The following is a 20,684-nucleotide window of genomic DNA, read 5'->3' as shown; positions in this document are numbered from 1 at the left end:
GACAAACCTCATTTTGTGCAATATTGCTTAGTTTCTTTAAGTAGATTTAGGAACTTGAAGCAAGGCAGAAAAAGTGTCAGTCACCGAAACCATCCTGCTCTAGAGCTCTCTCAACAAACCGTTATCTGGGCTTATAGTATAAAGATATTTCTTAGTAAACACATTAGCATGTCATAAAAAGAATATGTTTAAAGACATAATAAATCCAAACTTGGAGTTGCAAAATACCATACAAGGCAGGCCACAAAAATAGATGTTGTGTTATATCTTTAAGGAGTTCTTTTTCTATCTATAGGTGTTCAGCCCTAAGCCTGAGTTTGACATATGATGTATATAAGTAACGAACACTGTTGCAGCATTCTTCCTTCCGGGAATGAACACTCTGTACACAGCATCAGTGTACTTTGTAAAATCAGCTCTGGTGCGCGTTTCCGAATGCTACCAGTTGAGTTTCCTCTCTATCCACAAGCTTTCTGTGGATGCAGGCTAACTCTGGTATCTCTTCTAACGTAACTAGTGCCACGGCCAAGCACCTTGCTAAAGCTGGAAGCGCAGGTGGCTGATAATCTGTTTTAATTATAGGTAACATGCTTAATTTCCAAAGTGATGTGAAAGCTGACAGGCAGTTCCAAAGAGCTTTCCATCCCAGCGTCTGAGCCTTTCTGTAGTCATACAGCCTCCAGCTCACAAGCTTTTAAATTATTTACCCAAAATTGTCTTTGAAGGAAGAATTTAAAAAAAAAAAAAAAAATAGTCTAAACCTGGGTGTATTAAGACGTGATAGAGGAATGGAACGTAAATAAGAGCCCTTGCACTTTGCACTTTGGGTTCTGTTGATCTACAGGGAACTCGTAACGGGTGAGCTTTGGAAGTCTTGGGTTTTTGTTTGGTGTACCCCTCACCCCGTTTCTCCCTGTCCCCCCCATCCCATTCCCCCCATCCCTGTTTTCCTTTTTTTAAAACTAAGCAATCCATTTATTTTACATTTTTAGTCGCTTTTGCAGTGATCAACCATGTTATCAGGTGAACAGATCTATGTGCTTTGTTAATATCCTTTCCAAATGGCCATTGCACTGAATGTGATCAGCTGGCTGTTGTACAGATACAAACCCCCTCCTGGTTTGGGGGGTTTGTTTGTGGTTTTTTAACTTGGCTGTAAAAATAAAAGCTATGCATGTGTTTAACTTCCTGATTGCTTGTAGTACCAGAGGGGACTGACAAGCTGCCTGGGCAGCTGGTAGGCCCACTTCATCATTTTTATATAAGCTAAACCCTGCTCCCACCCAGTGGTCCACATACAGCAATCTGTCTTCACAGGCTAAATGAAAAGCAGTTTGAGCATATGATTAGCTGTATAATAAGATAGTGCAAGGAGTGTGGGGAACAAAGAGTGTAGGAAGGCAAAAGGACGTGCATCCTATCATTTTGTGTTCTGTGATTCAGAAAGGAACAATCATTTTCTAAAAATTACACCCATTCAATAGGAAGTGTTCTAAACCAAGATAATTTTTGAGCAACAAAAGATGCTAAACGTTAGCCTTTAAGCTGTAGTGTTCCATAGGGTTTGAGCTTATGCTGTGGCTCCTTCATCCAGTGCTTCACGTGGCTACGCTGATTGTGTGAAGGACTGTAAATTCAGAGTGCTGTGAGATAATGCTGCAAGATAAGCTGCTGCCTTACATTTATTTAATTTTTTCTGCTATTTAATAGAGTTACTTTTTAACCTACACAGAGTGCTTTCACACTGGAAAAAGACTTCCGGTCCTTTGGAACTGAGACATTGAGATAATTACTTTTTCCAGCACTTGCCATGAACTTGCATAGGTTTTATATCTGTTTCCCTCTTCAAAGTGTCCCTCCTTCCTCCTTCAATATTCCCAAGCACATCTTGACTGTCTAACTATTTGTTTGGAAATTCTATCAAGACAATATTTAAATGTCAGACCATGTGGCACATAAGTGAGTTCCTTAGTACCCACAGCTACAGATGTTAAAAGAATATAGTGTGTGTTGAAAATTATCATCTTATTGCACAAACTTAATCTAGAGACTGTAGAATCTATCAGTTCATGTTTATAGTTTAACAATAAAGCAATAATTCTATGTCTTATGTGATTTCTATGGCTATTAAATTATTTATATTATGGTGAGCAAGCTTTCAAAATCTTCATGTAATGAAGTTGCAGATGTTTTGTCGGTAATGGAAACTTGGGATTCTGATACTTCCTCATCAACTACTGGTCCCTGTTGGGTTTTGGGGTTTGGGTGTTAACAGTTTTGGGCTGAAATTAAAAAAAATAAAAAAAATGATAGAGCAATATGCTAGAGAAGTTGCATGGTGGGGCAGTTGTGGGACTGAATATTCTCAACGTGCCAGGGAAGGAAAGCTCTGCTGCCAAGCAGGTTGGTGGGAAATTTAGACCTTTGCCTTTGTGCAAGTCTTTAGAAGCAGCTACAGGTGCTATCAGTCCTCACAGGAATAGGTTCAGTAAACTCAGAGTTGCTGTGTGTGCCAGGTTTCATTCGAGAGGTTCACGGGAGTTGTATGATACCAAAAGGCATAAAATAGTGTAAAATGGTCCAGCTGGGATTCCACCAAAACCTTTCCCCACCTCCAGGCGTATTCCTGAGGGGGGCTCAGGGTAGGGTATGTTAGGTCGATCCTGCACGTGTTGAGGAGCACAGAAAAATATGGCCATTTCTTTATTCCACATCTCTCCTTTCTCTCTAAACAGATTATCTACAAGAAGTACAGCATTTTCAGGTGGAACTAAACCAAATCAAGGGGCTAACCATAAATTTGGGTGGTCAGGTTGTGTATTCAGCCATGTGATTCAGGCCCTTATTCCTCCATGATGATTTAATACGGAATGGAAAGGGTGAAAAAGGGAAGAAACCCAAGTACTGGCATCTGAGAGAGGTAACGCAAGCTCAGACCGAGGAGGAGATGGGAAATGGGGAGCTTGAGCCAGAATGAAAGAGGTGTTTGGGGGGATCTCAAATCTCTAGAGGAGTGGAAGAGAATCACATGCAGTCCTCGGGCTTTACTACTGAGTCAAAATGCCCTCCCTTGCTGTATACTGCTTTACAAAATGTAATCTTTCCACTATGCTCTGTTGCAGTGAAACATAATATGGATGTTTTAGTGGTTTGAAGTTAAATAGTATGTTTTCAGATGGCAAATATTTGCATCTGTGTAACAGAGGCCACAAGCAATTATACTGCTTGACGGAGGTAAAAATTATTAATTATAGGCATGTAGTCAATTGCATATCTGTCTAGGGGAATTTATGCTGGAAATACAAAAAAGTATAAAGATCTGAAGGATGTTTGCAGTTTGAATATTGCATACAGCCTGTAGTGTGACAATTTAACTGCTCCAGAGAAGGGAGAACAGTCTGTATTTATATGTACACATGTGTCTGTGTTTATATATCAGTATGTGTATGTGTGTTTACATACAAAACAATATATAAAAACTCAAAAAGAAAGTCTTAGTGTTTCCAGGTGAGATCAAATTCATTCAGTTCAATACTTTGTTTTTACCTCCTATCACGCCTGCTCTCAAAGCTGGATATTTGATGTTTACCCTCATATATGACTTAGGCTGAAATTCTTGAGATAAAGCAGTATTTTTTAAAGCCTTTCTAGGTTAGCTCAAGGACCAAACCTGACACCCATGTGTGAACTTCGATAGGTTTGAGGAGGGCTGAGTTTCCATTCAGGCCTGTTTCTAGTTAAAAATGTAATGAGTCGGTCAGCTGTTAAAGGAAGATGCTGTAGCATCTGAAGAGAACATTTATTTAGCAGGAGTATTAAGTGTAAAATGCCACAGCTAACATAATTTAAAGAGACAGCACTACTACTGACAGTGCAGTATCCTAAGTGTCCCTGGCTATGGGAATTACGCATGCTTTTAAACTGCCATTTAAGTACTCCTCTAGCTTGATGTAAAATCCTCCATTCCATGTTCATTTCCACTCAGGAAACCTTGAGAACTTGACGATTTAGTCCTACAAAATAATTTTAATTCTTGAAGTAGATTGTATTTAAATGTGGTTATATATGTAAAATTAGAAAAATTAAAATTGTATTGCTATATCGTGCAGTCAGGAGGTCACACGCAACACAAATATACTTTTTTTTTTAACATATATGCAAAAAATGTGAAGATAACTTCTAACAGTAAAATCTCCTTATATGAGCAGTGCATATGTTTCTAGTTTGTTAGTGAAAAGCGAATTTGTATGGCAGTGCAAATAAACACAGTAAAATGAATTATGCTTAGGGGAGGGATGTGTACGGGAACAGGAATTACTGTCAGTGGAAGCCCCTGAGACGTGTCCCAGCAGTACAGCACGGCAGCCCTGTGCTCGCGGCGTGGCTCAAGGTGGTGCCATCTACCCAATAAACCCCTCTGAAATGCCCGGGCGTGCAAGTGGAGCCAGTAATTTCCTCGGTTCTTAGCAAGTGGTGAAGTTTATGATGAATGCATTTATCAAACGATAACAGACTTTGCCTTTTTATTTTGTAAATTTGCTTAAAATTGAAAAGTAGGCTCTTGATTCTTGTTTCATTTGATCTAAATGTGTCTTGATCGGTCAGGGGTAAGGAGCATTTCATTTCCTCTAACAATAATGAACGAAAGCTGTCCTTACAGCTAAAATTCAGTCCTGTAGTCTTGATTAATCTGAATCCTGATGTGTTAAAATGCTTAAAGTTACAGTCACGTGGTTTATAAACTGCATTACTTTGTTTAGGAACATAAACTAGGGGTTGTGAATGGTAATTATTGATTTCTGAACAGCAGTTACTATGGTCTGATTAAGTAAAAGTCTACGCTGTTCATGGGGCCTTTTTGTTATCCACGTAGCTCAGGGTGATGCAAGTACCTTTAAAAATCTGAGTACATACAACTGGAAAAGAGGAAGGGGACTCTGATGACTATATTATACACGTAAAAACCTGTTCTGTATGCTAAGCAAAGCAAAGGCATGCAAATTTATGCCACAACAGTTAGGGGCAAAATTCAAAATATTAAAACAAAAAGAATCGTAATGGTATTAGTTACAGTTGGTAAATGTGTCAATAAGGGCAGAAAAAGTTAATTCAACTTTTTTATTGTGGTTTGGAAACAAAATTAATTCTTACGTAATAATATTTTCTAGTCTGTGGTTCCAGAAGATAAAAAGCACCTGTCAAAGCAGCACATCTGGATAAATTGTATCCAAATGCTTCTGGAAGAGTTGGCCAATGATTGCTCTCCAACATGTATTATTTAATTATTTTATGGGAATGAGGAAAACAGAAGCCATAACGATGCAAGTTAATGTAATATCCATGTTTGAGAAGAAAGGAATGATTTCAACAGTTGATAATGTGTGTGAGCCTGCTCCTAGTTTCTGACAGAATTGTAGAACAGCCAGTATGCAACTTCATCATGTTATCCTTTGTCTTTAATTGATATGGCATTTATTGACATAAATTGAAACAGGCTTGACTTCTAACAGACATTGTGTATGCAAAGTAGTATTGCTTATTGTGGGTTTGTACAGTGTGCGAATTGTCCAAGCCAGTGGTCTCCAAACTTTTTGATTGAGCACCCCTATCAGTAAAAAATGTTTGAGCATGCACTCCCAATGTATGCATATATATTTGTAAATGATATACATGTACTGCTGAAGTTCTAAGGTCATCTTCCCGCACTCCAGTGGATCACGATGCAAACTCCCTGCAGTGTGTGCACCCCACTTTGGAGACCACTGGTCTACGCAACTAGAATCAACAAAGCCTCTTGGCAGATGTAACTCTGATAGTTCTCAAAACATAGCTGTAAATTAGAGTTATTGCAGAGCAGATGAGTTTAAGTGGAGTCATAAGGATATCGCACTACATAAATTTTAATATTCCGGTAATAAAATAATTGTAATACCTGTAGCTGATGCAAATACAAGGCCAAAGAGGACGGCTATCGGATAGTTTGGTCAGTAGAAGAGAAGCAAACGATGTGCATATTTTAATACCTTCGAATGTAAAGGTGAATGTCTGTAAACCAGGGCTGAAGCCCACACTTAGAAGAATGGGGCCTGTCCCAAGGAGCGGTTTTGTCAAGGTGCAGGGAGTCATGCTGAGTAATCAGCATGCTGGTAAGGGCCAAACTAAGCTTTGGTGGGGACAACGGGAACTGATTGGCTCCAAATCTTTTCAGCAGTTAGGAAGGCTGAAGTAATTTTGGTACCTTCTAACTTTGGAAACTGCTCGGTCTAGGATATGTTTTCAGATATCAGGAGAAATTGCTGACAAGATTCCTATTTTCTGTTGTCTCTAGATAGTTTCATTAAAAACTCACTGCACATATGGTGAAATTTTTTAGAGGCAATTACAGATATGATATACTGTACACATGGTTTTAGAGCGCCATGTCATCGATTGCTACTTCAAACAAATGACTTCATAGCCTGGTGGTACTCTTAGAACTGAAATCTTAAAGTGCACAAGAAGCCCTGGTTGAGGGTTTGAGGACAATTTTTTCTAATAATTTCCTCTAGTGACAAATCAAAGTATCCCCTATTACTGCTTAAGACCAGATTTTACGAGCTGCTAAGCTAAAATAAATCTGTCTAATTAGAATAAACAAAGCATTTCTACTGTAATGAAGATGTGCAAATGCCTCAAGAATTCTAACTTAACTCTTAGTGCAGAGCCTTGTAGTGTACCAGGGCCATGATCCCCCGTGCAATGGACGTTTTTCCATTTGAACAGGACCGTGTTGCTTTAGTCCGTCTGAGCATAGACCTGCACATCGCCCTTTGGTTTGGCAGGATGATGTGCTGGACAGACCCTGCAGGGATTTGGTCTCAGTGCGTTCTAGATATTTGTGTAAATGGATGTTAGGCTCCATCAGGTGCCAGATTTCACTGTTGCCTTATATATGGACGCAGAAAAGACTTGGGGCAATGAGGCAGCACGTGCAAGTTCCTCATTTCCTTTTCGTTAATTTTTAAAATTTGCTTTTTTAAACTTATGCTCATTAGGCACCTGAGATGCAAACTGCCAGTTGTACTATGGATAGCTGTTTCTGACGGCTCACTGTCTCCACTGTAGTTTTTGTGGTATTTTTATGTATATAGCTGTGATTTGTGCTTTGTCTGTCATTATCTGAGCTTTCAGTGCGATAAGTCTCCATCACTAAAATGGGGGGTTGATATCTTTCTCATACCTATAATTCATTCTGAACACCCTAACTCAAATTGTTTGACACTAAGCTTAAGCATTGCTAACTTTTATTGTTTACATCACTATGTCATCATGAAAAGAAAAAAAAAATCATCTTGGAGGTTCTGAGAAGTTTGATACCTCCATAAAGCTGCTAACGCTGGAAGTACTAAGCACAGGTACCAGCGGTCGTGGCACCAGATGTTAAAAATACACACCTGCGTGTGCTGTCCTTTGTGTAAATTCAGTTTTCTCCTAGCATCATGAAGAAGGTAAAGCTTATTGCCTTTCTCAAGACAGATAACAGAATAGGTTTCTTATTGTGAAAACATGGGCAAGTTGCTGGTTTTGCTGATTCATACACCAGTGAAAAAGCTTTTTGAAGAGCACAAAGGGAAGATGAATGCTTTCCATTCGCTAAAGGTGGGGAGAAGCTGCAGATTTTGCAAACTCATCCCAGAACCATTTTCAATAATAATTTTTTTTAGAGTGGCCATTTCACTTTTCTCTGTAAACCCTGCAATGCTACTCTTACTCTGTTTTCTACTGACGCACTTGATACTTTCTGTAAGAAAGCTCATGAAATGAAGTTACAGGTCATGCAGAGTTAATTGGGATCTGAGTTATTTCCATAGGCTACATAAAGATCACCATTTGGAAACAAAAATAGAAAAGCTGCCCTAATATTCATTTTGGTCTTGGACTTTTTGAGTAGCTTTGACTTCTGTCCTTTGAAGGCTACCTGAGGCTGAAGGATGGCTGCTTGAAGTGATCTCTTGTGGGATTTTGAAAATATGTGTGTGGCACAGTGCAGTGAGATGACGTAATGAGATGACACCAGCCCAATCTTACCTTCATCTTGTTAACATAAATACCTTTTTTAAAATACATGTATTTTTAGGAACTGTGAATTAACATAAATTCTTCCCATATTTCTATTCAGCTGACTATTTGGCATGTTAATAGCAGGGGGTTTTAAAGCTGACCCGATTCCAAAACAAAGAATAAATTCCCGTTTGCTGTGTATCTCAAGCATTTGTCATGATCCAGCTCTTTCACGTGATTCAGCAAAGCTCTAAGCACATGCATACAACCAAACATACATAAATGAGTAGTACAAGGGGAAGGTAGGTTCTTTCTTCAGTAGCTTACTGAATTTATGTATAACACCAAGTTTAAAAGCAATTTTAGGAAGAAAGGACTGGTAAAACAATAAAACATTTTTTCTAACAGATCAATCTAAAAAATTGATCCTTTTTAATCAGTATAACAACTAGGAAGAGCTATTTATGTGCTGGATTGATGGATTATAAAGTGCACTCATCAAGAGGGAAATGGAAAAGATGCTGTTCTTCCTGTCTCATTTGTCATACTTGCTGGTATTTATTTCCAAAGAGCATTTAGTCCTTTGGAAAGAGTGCAACGGCTTGAAAGTCATCAATGTCTACATTTTCTTTCCAAAATACATTGAATATTTTTCAGCAACAGCTCCATCTCTGTCCTCCGTCAAAGCTCATGCTGTGTCTTTCCTGGTGCACAGACCCCATGACGTCCCTTCATGTAGGCAAAGCACGGTGCTATGATATAGCTTTTATGGGAAAACGAGTGTACGGGTAGTGCAGGAAGGGGCATCCATATGCATGAATGTATGCCAGACTCAGGGAGACCTGGGAGTTCCAGCTGAGCCCTAGTCTGGTGTCCACCCCTTCCACCCATTGATAGGAGGAGACTGAAAGATGATGCTTGGGGAGGCCAAACCTACGCCTGGCACTTGTAAGAAGTAAACTGTAGTGAAAGGTACTGCTGGGTGATTGATAAACATTGAAAGCAGCAGCAATTAAGGAAGGTAAGCTGAACTGGGAGTTTCTGGGCTATCAACACTTCAGGCAAGCATGTTGTATGTTTTCTTCTCATAATCCAGTCATTTTCCACATTTTTGCTGCTCACAGAGCTAGAAATCTTTTTATTTCTATCTTAATTCAGTTCCAACTTGTAGATATTTCTTCTTGTGCCAATACTATTTTTTTATTTCTAGCCTTTATGCTCACCCCAGCAGTATATATTGAAAAAGCAATTCCTATCCTTTTTCAGGGCTCTGTCAGACTCAATGAACCAATCTTTTGCAGTCCACAGTTGCCAGAGAAGCTTTCCATTTCTTCAGTCATGCACGGAGGCTTCCTTTGCACCCAGGGCAAAGTTCAATTTACTTCTCCGTCAATTTGGAAGACCAATGCGGTTATTCTAGCTGAGATCTCACCTTTGTTTTAAAAGTGCATTGCTGAAGAACCGGCATGGCAATTAAGTTTAAATAAGCAGCAAGAGCAGCCAGCATTCCCAGAGGGAAGCAACTTGGTGCAAGTATCTTGCTGGAGAACTGGAGGCAGCTGACAAATGAGATGACTACCTGCAGTTTCCTGTGACTTCCAGTAGAATGGTTTCTTGCCAGCCTGCCTTTTGGCAGTCTGACGTGAGTATCTTTAGGCTTTTCCTTATATCCCTGCATCTTGGATTGACAGTGCTATTGAAAAAAAGAAACAAACCCTTCCCTACAGCACGTAATTTTTACAACTACTAGTTTCATGCTTCCAATAAAGGTACCAAGTAATACACCTTAAAATCCCCATAGTAAAATTATCCTGCCTTATCTGTTTTTCTCAGATTTTTAGTGCTGTGGGATATCTGCCAGGGAAGCACAATAAACACATAATAAACTGTAGGAACCGCAGGAACTATATACGTGTACACATACACACTTATTTAGAAACGCGATCTTTCTGTTTCTTCACCTTAAATAAATTTTAAGAAGTGAAGTCTTGAAGGACTTTTGAAATAAATTTGATCTTTTGCTCCAAAACGTCTCCTTTTATCTAATGAGACGGTGCAGAGCATTAGCACAGAACATACACGACAATTGTGTTGCTGCAGTCTGCTATTTCAAGAGTTTCTACTCAACCCTTGAGAGGTTTTTCTAACAGAGAGGAACACTTCAAAGATATGCCGACACTATCATTACTAAGAAGAAAGGGAAAACTATGGTGAGAAAAGAGGCTGCCCCTTAACTTCTCTATAGCGTAGGCAGATGACCGAGTAATTCTACAACTGGTTGTGGTGACTTCTAATACCAAAAAGTCAAACACTGGTTGCGTTCAAATGACAAACCAGTCATACCTGTTAAATTAGCCATTCCTCCCAAGGTGGATCAAGTATATAGAGATATGACTGTCTGGATTGCAATGCTGTCCTACGAGGTGGGTAAAGGAAATGGAAGGCTGGTTCACTAGGTGTGCTGGTAAATAATGTGAATGGCATAAAATGCCATTTTGAATAGTTTAATAAGAACATAAAGCACCTTTTTTTATTTGTGGAGCCCATGTTTAACTTGCATGTATATAGAAGTAATTGCATTGTACTTGGAAATGCATTTAGGTACAATTTGCGGCTGCTGTAGTTTCTATAAGAATTCATAGAACTGGTATGTGTTTGTAGATGTGTAACAAGCTGTTTTGCTTTCGTACACTTCAAATAGATTAAAGCAGAAAGGCTAACGAGCGAATGGCCTGTAGTCCAGATGCCAAGTTATTGCTTAGTTTGTCTGACCACCCCACCATATAGTCTCTGCGGCAAAATAGAGCGCTTTTTGTTTTCTCTTCTCCGTAAGGTACAACTGAACTGATTTCAGAAGGAAATGGTGCTCTCTATACTTCACTGTCACCTCTGCGTTTGTAAACGTAGATTCTATGGCCAGAGATCATTTGCTATGTGATCTCTGATTTCACAGATGAAGTCCTGTAGCACATTACTGGATGTCGTATGTAATATAACTATTGAAAAATTAAACAAGTTGTTGTCTTGAGCTTTTGGCAGGGACAGGGGAGAGGAGGCTACCGTTAAAAGCCCATCAGCCAGAGAACACAAAGGTTCTGGGGAAGTAAGGAACGCTTGAAGTACGTAGTTCATCTGTCCTCTAGGCAATTTTGGTATTGATGGAAATACTCTTTTGGGGTAATTTTTCTAGTAGCTTTTAATTATAATGCAATGAAACTCATAGGTTTTGAAAAATAACTTCTACATCATAACTAACTTGTAAATGTTATTAGGCATGTGAAGGCCTGTTCCTGAGAGGAGGGGGAATACAGCTTAGTGAGCAGTGTGTATGCAATTGTGGGAGATAGGAACTAGAACTCTAAATACTGTTCAAATATTGATACTTTTTATGGATTTCTTTAGCTCTGTTTCCCTAGCTTTTCCTTTTTGTAAAGATGGAAAAAGACCATCTCTTCTTTACTTAGTAGGAGGAGAAAAAGGGTTATTTAAAGTGAATAAAAATTAATTATTATACCAAGGATTGAAAGTCGAGAGACACGAGTTCTGTTTCTAGCTTTGCGGCTGGCTCATAATTGCTCTTTGGCAAGCGATGTCATAGTGTGACGCACGTTTAAATGCCTCTGCCTCCCTAAAGCAAGCAGTTCTTGGTCGTGTGCTGTGCTGCACAAGCAGTAGTGCTAGTCTGTGAGGCCGGGCCACGAACCAGATGGGGGAACTGATCCAGCTGGAAAAAAAACCCAAAACCAAAACACACCCACACACGCACAGACACAAACAGGCACCCCACCCCCACCACCCCCCACCTCATCCCCCCCAAAAAAATACCCCAAAGGTTGAAAAGGTGGCAATGGAGAAGGAGGGGGGTATTTCTTCAGCCAGAACAGCTGCCTCATGGATGGCATTGTGCGACAGCTCAAACATGCCAGCAGGAGACATGTCAAAATGTTAGCCTTACTGCAGCTCATAGGCCTTGTCTGGAAAAAGGAGGAGAAAATATTTGAAATTTTTTTTTTCTTCAAAATACTTATGTTTCAGATAACGTGGCTTCCTTGAACTACACAAGACTCTGGGCAAGTCAGAAAATCCAAATCATTGTCCAGCAAAGCAAAAGCTGTCTACAAAGTTTTGACATTGAGGAGACGTAAGGACTAGGCTTCTCCATTAATCACTTGGTGGGATAAAAATGATGTTACTTTAGAACTACCCTGTGGTAGATGACAACATCCTGCTTTTAATATACACATAATAAAAACCCACCCAAGATAAAGTCATTATCACACAACATTTAATTCATCCTAGGTGGCTTGACTATTGTCTTCCAAATCATAATGAGGTGTAACTAATTTTGTTGCCATCTATTGGACTTTGCCACTCTTCTGACTGCTGGGCCTTCTGTCGAAATAAGTCGAGCCCAGAATACCCAAGTGTGCCAATTGTTCAGAGGTAATGCTGTTTGTAAGAAACTACAAGAAATTCTGTTGAACTTCTTTTATTTTTGTAGGGCAGTATTTTTCTTGCACCTTTTTTTCTTTGGGCTCTTCTTCATCTGAGCCTTGTTTTTCCAAACAAATTAGATTTTTTTATTAAAAAAACCCCAAAACTGAAAAATCAGGAAAAAAAACTGAAAAAACAACAAGAAAGGGCAAATTTGAATGATTCGGATTAAAAAACTTTTTATCAAGTCAGAGTGGTATTTTCTGTGTGAAAGAGATGAGCTGCTTTTTGCAAATTGAACCTTGGGTAATGAATTTTACTGTCTCATTCTTTGTAATATGCTTCTACAGCCTCATTCTTTGTAATATGCTTATTTCATTTAGTCACAGCTGACTATTAAAATTTTATATCAATCATGACTGTATATTCATGGGATACAGGTTCTACAGATGATTTTCTATAACTTGGATTTTGGACCGGTTCTGAGGTTCTGTTCATAAAAATGAACAATCTGTTCTGGCAAACCTCAACAAGCTAGAGTTATATATATATAGATGTCTTGAAAATTAAATCTAGATTTTGCTCTTTTGTTGTCATGTAGAAGGAAGAAAATGCTAAAAGATGAAATAACTGGAAACAGAGGAAAAGGATCAAATTCACCTTGTTCTCTTGGGTGAATAGTCATATTGAGGTGGCATATTTCTGTAAGCAAGACACCAAGGGGGTTAGCCTAAGACGATCTTGTATTGGAAGCACCTCATGCACCTAAAATTGAACCCCGTCTTCACTTAGTGAATAAAGCATAACAATAATCAGTCTGTTCCAAACATAGTCATAAAGATGGTTAGTCTGAGTGAAAGGAAAAATCAAAGGAAATCAGTAGCAGCAGCAGTAACTTGAATTCTTGGGGAGCGCAGAAGGTGCGATACCTGTAAGAAATGTTGATGAGAATCTTCCAAAAACCCTGAGGAGAAGAAACAAGGAGCTGGGAGCAAATGAAACGTGACAGGGAAGCGCCCGGTGAGAAGACAGAAGTAGCAAGAATGGAAGAGGCACCAGTGTGAAGCGACAGTGAAAAATCCCCTGGGGTTTTAGTGTAAATGAGCTCTGTAGCACAATAAGGTGAAAGATGGGGAGCTAAGATCTGCAAAAGCAAAGCGTCGGATCAGGAACTGTAAAACATATGATGCTCCCAGAGGTGGAAAAAGAGAATTCATGGAACTACCCTTCTTCAGGCAGATACAGGAGCATGGGTAAGTGTGGAAGGAAGAATGGCTTACTGAGGATGATCAGCCTCGATAAAGGACCAAGTAGAAAACTAAATAACAGATGTTAAATCCTTGCGAAAGACGTGGGTATTTAGAAGCATGGTCTACTTGCATTAAGTCAGTATCTAATTGTTAGATCCCAGTTTGGTTATACTGCATTGAAAGTGTTATCAGTAACTATTTGATGCATTTCTTCAAATATATTTGTGTCTACATCTAAATCTGCTTTATCTTTCAAATTATATTTTTTTCTACAGTTACGACTGTAGTTTTTCTATTAATCTCAGGTGGTTTTGTTTTATTTATGATTATTCTGGTCATAGTGTGTAATAACTGTAGTCAGGCTTGTCTTCATTGTCTCTTATCCTCCCCTAAATGATACCATGCCAGCAATTAGGCTTCCAGTGGGGAAATAAGGAGAATGTGGCTGAGAGTGCATCACTGAAGAAATGAATGTATATCAAACTACAGAATGACAAAAAATGTCTCCCCAAAGCCAGCAGTGATAATGTTACAAGTGACTCTGACAGCCTCCAATGAAAAGAAGCCAATGGCTTTACCCACAAATGGACAAATCGATCTCTTTCTCTGGAGACGGAATATTGTTCCAAACAACGGGAGTAAGGATCATTCTCAAACATGGGAAATGCCCCCATCACCCTTACCGTACACTGCAGGTAACAAAGTGTCTTTAAAAGTCGAGTTATTAACATGCATAAGGGGAGCAGGGTACAAACTCCAACCCACATCAGGATTATTCTGCTGTCAAACTGGTAAGGCTCTTTAGCATTTGAAGACATACTAGTTGTGTTTTATTCTTAATGAAGGAATGGCATGTGCAGCAATTCTCTATTTTTAACCAAAATTCTTGCATCTGGTGTGGGGGGGTTTGCCCTAGTTTCCCCACCTTTGAAATATAGACAGCTATAGAAATAAAAAGCTATTGCCCCCTTCAGTCAGCTGGTGTAATGGTCAGCAGCTTGTTCTTTGTTCTTTGAAATGTAAAATGTTTTCTACCATTTCAGATGTAATAGCACTACAAGAGTCCTTGTCTGCAGACTAGGTTTTACTGAAGTACAACCTCAAACCTCAGGAGGGGAAAGCAAGGTACAAAGGTGTCTTCAGCAGCACAGCAACGTTTGCAGCTTCAAGTGTAGTCTCTAGTCATTTACTATTTCTTCTGCAATTCAAATGGCCAGTATGAAAAGTAAAAAAAAAAAAAAAAAAAAAAAAATTTAACTGTATGAGGAACAGTATGCATTTGTCTATTTCCCAAAAACATTAGTTTACATGTAGCACAGCACTGATAGAGTTTTGTTTCACTTCCCAACCGTTTCTCCTCTTTGCACGCTACCTGGGAAGGTGTCAGCGTACATGATTCATTACTGTTTTCACAGAAAGCAGCAATGAAATCATCTTACTTGATGTTCTTTTATATCTGCATTGCTAGTGCTATATTATTCCCAACAATATAGCTAAAACTGCTCTGTCCTCTAATTTCAAACATTCTATGTCTTAATTTCTTACTACTTGACTGGGCATTATTCTAAAGCTAATTGAAATCACACTGTATGTGACAGTGCATATACAGGTTACCTTCAGCTCTGTTCTGGCAGCTAGTAATCCAGAACAGAAAAAAAATTGGTTTGAATTTATCTTAAAAATTAAATCATGAGATTATGGTGAAAAAATGGTAATCAAATTACTCCTTTGAGAGTGAATTAGTTTCCGTCCTATAACTATTAGAGGCTATAATTGTTGCACCCAGCAGGTAGCATTTGCATATCTGCTTTTATTAATATGCTTATGTAATATATAGGAAAGATTTTGTGAATTCATGAAGGTGCCAAGACCTTTTGCAGTTGTATCTGTGAGGTAGGGAAACATTCTTGTCGGGTGCTAGAACCAGGAAGCCTTGTGCTTTACCTCCAATCTGTGAAATCCATCTCATTCCTGGTAACTTTTAGGCCAGACACTGCAGTGCTACATTAGATAGACTAAGCTGGCATATTGTGGCTCTGAAGTGCAATCAGACCAAGGCAACGTTCGGCTATGATCCAATGTTCAAGACTAACTTTTCCCCAGAAAACAAGCGTGCTTAATGGATGTCAGAATCGGATGGTCTCTTTTTGCCTTTGTGTAGATGGCAGCAACGGTCACTGCTCGCACAGCAGGTATCTTGGCTGGCACGATTGCAAGACTGCTTGTAGACAAGGACATGTTCTCGTTGGGGAAGAAGGTGGAATTGTTTCCTTAGCATGTGTTAAAATACAAAATAACACACACTGTGTGTTTTGTATATGCGCGTGCATGCCTGAGGCAGTGTCAAGAGGGCTTGTGTATGGATTTTCTTCAGTGGCTAAACAGAACCAAAATTGTCCGTCTGGCACCTTTCACAATCCTGGAGGTGGCAGGCATGCAAAATGTAAGCTATACAGATGAATTGTACAAGTCCAGGTGGAGAAAGGAAGCATAATGCAGTTAAGATTAATGCTCTTTTAGCTGCAAATTGCAATCTGCATCCATTCAAGGCAAAACTCCCTGGCACTTTATCTTGTCTAAGGGTCTGGTGTAGGACAAGGATAATTCTGATACATGCAAATGAGTATTTCCCTGGCTTTACAGAGGTAAATAAAAGCAAGACCAGAATTCTGTGATCTTGAGCTTTTTCTGCTTTGACTTTCAGGGGAACTTACTTGAGAAGGTGCTCATACAAGCTCATATAAGAGGAGCAACTGATGCTATGTAAAAGCAAACTGGCCACTTCAGTGTCATTCACGCAACTTTTCTCGTTAGTTCTGCTAAGACTCCTTTTCCTGGGACCACAGACCCCTTTTGGCTTCCTCGTGCCCCAACCACTTTTCTCATGCGTGTGTGCCTAAACTCAGGTTTCCAAGCTCCACAGTATGATATTTCATGTCTCTGAAGGTCAGAATTCTCGTAGTGACATCACCACTGAGTTGCATTAGAACAGGCTGTGGTCACTGAGATTTCAAGTAGAAAACATCATGCAAGGTAAATCAACTCTTACAAAACAATGACCTCCATCTCCCAAAACAACTTCAGCAGTGCAGTGAAGTAACAGAAAGAAACTAAGGTGTTCCCAGAGTGTAAAACCAATTGGACTTGCAGCTCGTGGGGTCTAACGGAGTAGAAGGATGAATGCTTGCCTCCAGGCAGCCTCCAGCCAGCTAAGTAGACAACCTCATACCAGAAGATTTCTTCCCAGCTCTAGCTGGTCTTGAAGCATGCAGGCTCAATAATCTTTTTTTTTTAATTTTATTATTGAGAGTAATCTAAACTGTTCTTACCAACATGTATTTCAATAATATTTTGCACTTATTCAGCACCTTTGCATTGAAAAGTCTCAGAAGTGCTTAGCAGAAGGGAGTGAAAATTATCTCCAATTTTTCCACAAGCAAAGCTGAAGCAAACTTTTAAGGACTTTGGTATGGATTTTGGAGAGGCAGCATACTCAGATTTTTAACTTAGACTTTTTTTTATTTACTGTTCTGTTTTTACCTGTGTACTGGAAAGCCATTCCAGAGGCAATGAAGCATGGCCTGGATGCGGGAGGTTGCTTAGCCTGCATGATCCTCCCCGTTGACTGGGAAGCTCTGCATAAGATTTTGGTTTGTGTATGTTTTGACCTTGAACCCCAGAAGAGAGAGCTTTCTGTTATTTGATGACAAATTACACGACAAAGATGATGAAGGAATTATACAGCAGGGAGACTGTCACAGATCACTTTTGTGCAGAGGTGTGCTGAGAAGTGTCTCTGGACACGCTGTCTTCTAACAGAAAGATCTCACGTAGGGAGGCAGTAAAGAGATCCTGGTTGCACTGGAGATCTTGGACTTACGCCAAAGGAATGCTTGGGAGTGGTGAAGAAAGCGAGATAGGAGCCCAACATGTGTGTGTGGGGGGGGTATATCCTTTTAGTCCCTCTGTATTTCCTGTCCTGGTTGAATTATCTTCCTAATGTTTTTGCGTGGCCACGTTTCCATGTTGGAAACACACTCACTGCTCGCAGCCATCCCTCTACAGTGAGCTTCACTTGGCTGCATAAAGAATTGGTCCAAAAATGCATGTCAGCACTCTCGTCCTTTGAACGCGCTATTTCTGTCTCATAAAAAGCATCGACTTCATGCGCCCCTGCAGAGGTGAACCAAAAGGTTGGAATGATACAAGGGAGCGAGTGGGGGGTGAGTCCCTGTGACAGCAAACCATAAAGATCTCCCGGCAGTGAGGAGGTACCAAGGGGAGAGCGAGTGCACGAAATAGGGAAGGAGGGTGAACACCCACAGACGGCGTGCGTGGTTTGATATAGGGGTTTGAAATGTGGCAGCCTGATATGACAGTCTGGTTTTCAGATACCTTGCGATTTACCGTACGGTACGGTGTGTCAAAAGGGGAAACCCCATCTGTCTGTCTACCCTGAACTACGCTTAACTTCTGCCATACTTCCCAGTTCTTGAAAGAGCTTCCAGTCCTCCTCTGCTGACAGGCTCTTGGAAAGTAACCAGTAGTGATACTATCCCAGAAAACTAGTAGAGCTGAATGAAATAAAGTAGTTTTATGATCAGAGGAGTCTGGTAAATAAGAAGGGAGGGGAAGCAGTACACAGTAAGTCTTTCTTGGATTTGGGAAAAGGATTGTAAAGCCCCTTGGGCTTCAAGTTCAAACCCTTGAACTGAGTGCCTTTCTGTCCCACACAGGGACAGAGACACTTCCCATCTCCCGGGCTAATTACAGTCAGTAGCATTGTGCAGTCAGACACTATCATAACACGTGCTATACGCATATCTGACGGGTAGGAACAGCTGCATGTAGTACTTCATGTATTATTTCTATTTATTATGCTGTTAATATGCTGTTAATACAAAGCTCCTAATCCACCACTATACATGTATGCAAAACTCCAGAAAAGCAGTCAAGAAATTTTTGTTCAGAAATTTACGTTTTCAAGGAATATCAAAGCCTCTGGTGAAATAGTGGAAAATATTTGGCATTTGGTTGAACAGATCCTGCTTTACTTTTTTTCATTACGTGTCTGTGATTTGCTGCTGCTTGAACCATGCCAATTGGTGAGCATTAGTTGGGGTTGGCTTGGCAGTGTTTGTCTGTACTGAGACTGTTCTAAAGAGCACATGAACTTGAGTAAAATCTCAGTGTTGCTTTTTTTAATCTAATTTATGATTTTAAAACCTAAACTACTTTCAGCTTCTCTACACAAATATCAGCAATGTGGTCCATGCTTTGGGTTTTATTTCAAGATGTATTGAAAATGCCGCAGTAACAGCAAACACAGAATATGCATCTCGATGTTAAAGGAAATACTTCTTTTAACATTATTAAAAGAAAACAACAAAATTGTTTCCTCTGAAGGCTGGACAAGCCTGAGCAATAAATTTTTCCATGAAAGGTGCTGAGCACCCATCCATGTTGATACACTCAGGAAGAGCTGCACTTGAGCACCTCCAGTGACGTGCAAAAGTCTGACAGAGGGAGTGGGCAGAGGTCAAGAAATACTGTGGGAGCTCTGAGAGGCTGATATATATTGTCTGGGTCAGTGATGTTTAAGAGGACGATCCAGAGGGGAAAAAAAAAATCACAAATAAAATTAGGATTAGCAAATAAAATCATTTCTGCTTAGGCATAAAAGTTATGCTACAGCATTTTGATGTTTATGCATCACTGGTATCGTTCTAAATTTTGAGTTGTGAGTCAGTAACATACCCCATTTTGGGCTGAACAGTACAGAAGTTGAATATTACCGGAGAATTAGTATGAAATTTAGAGAGTCATTTAGTTCTGGGAAAGCACACGTAGCATCGTCATTTTTATACAGCCTGGCATCTGCTGCTTAAGCTGTCTGGTACGTCTTGTAAGGCTGAAAAGGGCGCTGACCTTGCAGTGAGATTGCTTACTAGCCAGAAGTGCCATAGAGCTGTGGTATGTCTCAGGGTACGTTCGGGTATGAAAGCTGCTGAGCAGAAGCTCCGAGGTCCGGCCCATCACAGCGCCGGTAGGTAAATTTGCTGATCAGTACAGTATATCAGTCAGCGAAGAGCCCTGCACTTCCCTGCTCCATAACGAGGCACTGACCCAGCTTCATCCTCCGGTAGGACCAGCTAGCTCTTTTTATATTACTGCTGCACAGCCACCGCAAAGGGAAACTGTGACAGCTCCACCTGGATGTTTGGTTTTATTTATTCATGGCCAGTGGAACAATGAAGTCAGAGGTAGGTGAATGATGCAGTGCAGGAAGTTGCTGCAGCACTAGCTTCGCTACAGAGATACGATGATTTAATGTATCGGGCTAATGGTGGAGGGAAATACTAATAAATTCTGTTCGTGCATGTATTGGGCAGGGGGTGAGGCAAAACAAGGCTTTCTAGGTGCAGCAGATGACGTTTTCTAATTATATAGCTTTCTGTTATGCCTGAAGTAGTCATGTACAAAGGTTTTGCTTTCCTTAAAATGATAGCAAAGCAGTCTTTTCAAGGCAAAGCTATCCATTTAACTTGCTAGAATTAACGGAATGTCGCGTTTCATGCTTATAAATGCATATCAAGTTCTCAGCAGAAAAATAAGCATGTTAATCATCGTAGCTGATGTACTGTGTTATGTAGATTGCTAGCACTGATTCCAGGCTGTAGGTTCAGGTTTCTTATTTGCATTTAGTCAGTCAAGTGTGTGCCCACCCTGAATCCCTTCTGGTGAATTTCTGTTGATTTTGTTGCTGGATGTATTTATTCTTCTTTGTGTATCTGCTTTTAAATAAATCGTCAGAACAATAAACAATCCTACAGCAGAGGGAGCAGAATGTTTCAGGAAGCAAAATCCTTCTGTTAAATGGCATGCAATCTATGCAGTTGTTAAAGGAGGGGTTTTCATGTAAACCATGAGTATGTTTTGGGGTTTTAAAAAAAAAAAAAA

At 39.9% G+C, this 20,684-nt stretch overlaps 1 protein-coding gene across 13 annotated transcripts in view; it reads left to right on the top strand.

The window, feature by feature from the left end:
- Nucleotides 1–20,684, top strand: part of IQSEC1 (IQ motif and Sec7 domain ArfGEF 1) — a 341,486-nt gene that overhangs the window by 215,300 nt on the left and 105,502 nt on the right. The window contains exon 1 of one of the 13 annotated variants that reach the window (XM_054838007.1): nt 19,847–19,987. The exons of the other annotated variants lie outside the window; for them this stretch is intronic. The gene's annotated coding sequence lies outside the window, so the exon portion shown is untranslated. Of the gene's footprint in view, nt 1–19,846; nt 19,988–20,684 lie in introns of those variants that run through there. 13 annotated transcript variants of the gene reach the window in all.

The sequence above is a fragment of the Grus americana genome, chromosome 11 (assembly GCF_028858705.1).
Source record: "Grus americana isolate bGruAme1 chromosome 11, bGruAme1.mat, whole genome shotgun sequence".
Classification (NCBI taxonomy): domain Eukaryota; kingdom Metazoa; phylum Chordata; class Aves; order Gruiformes; family Gruidae; genus Grus; species Grus americana.
This window is presented reverse-complemented; position numbering and strand designations above follow the sequence as displayed.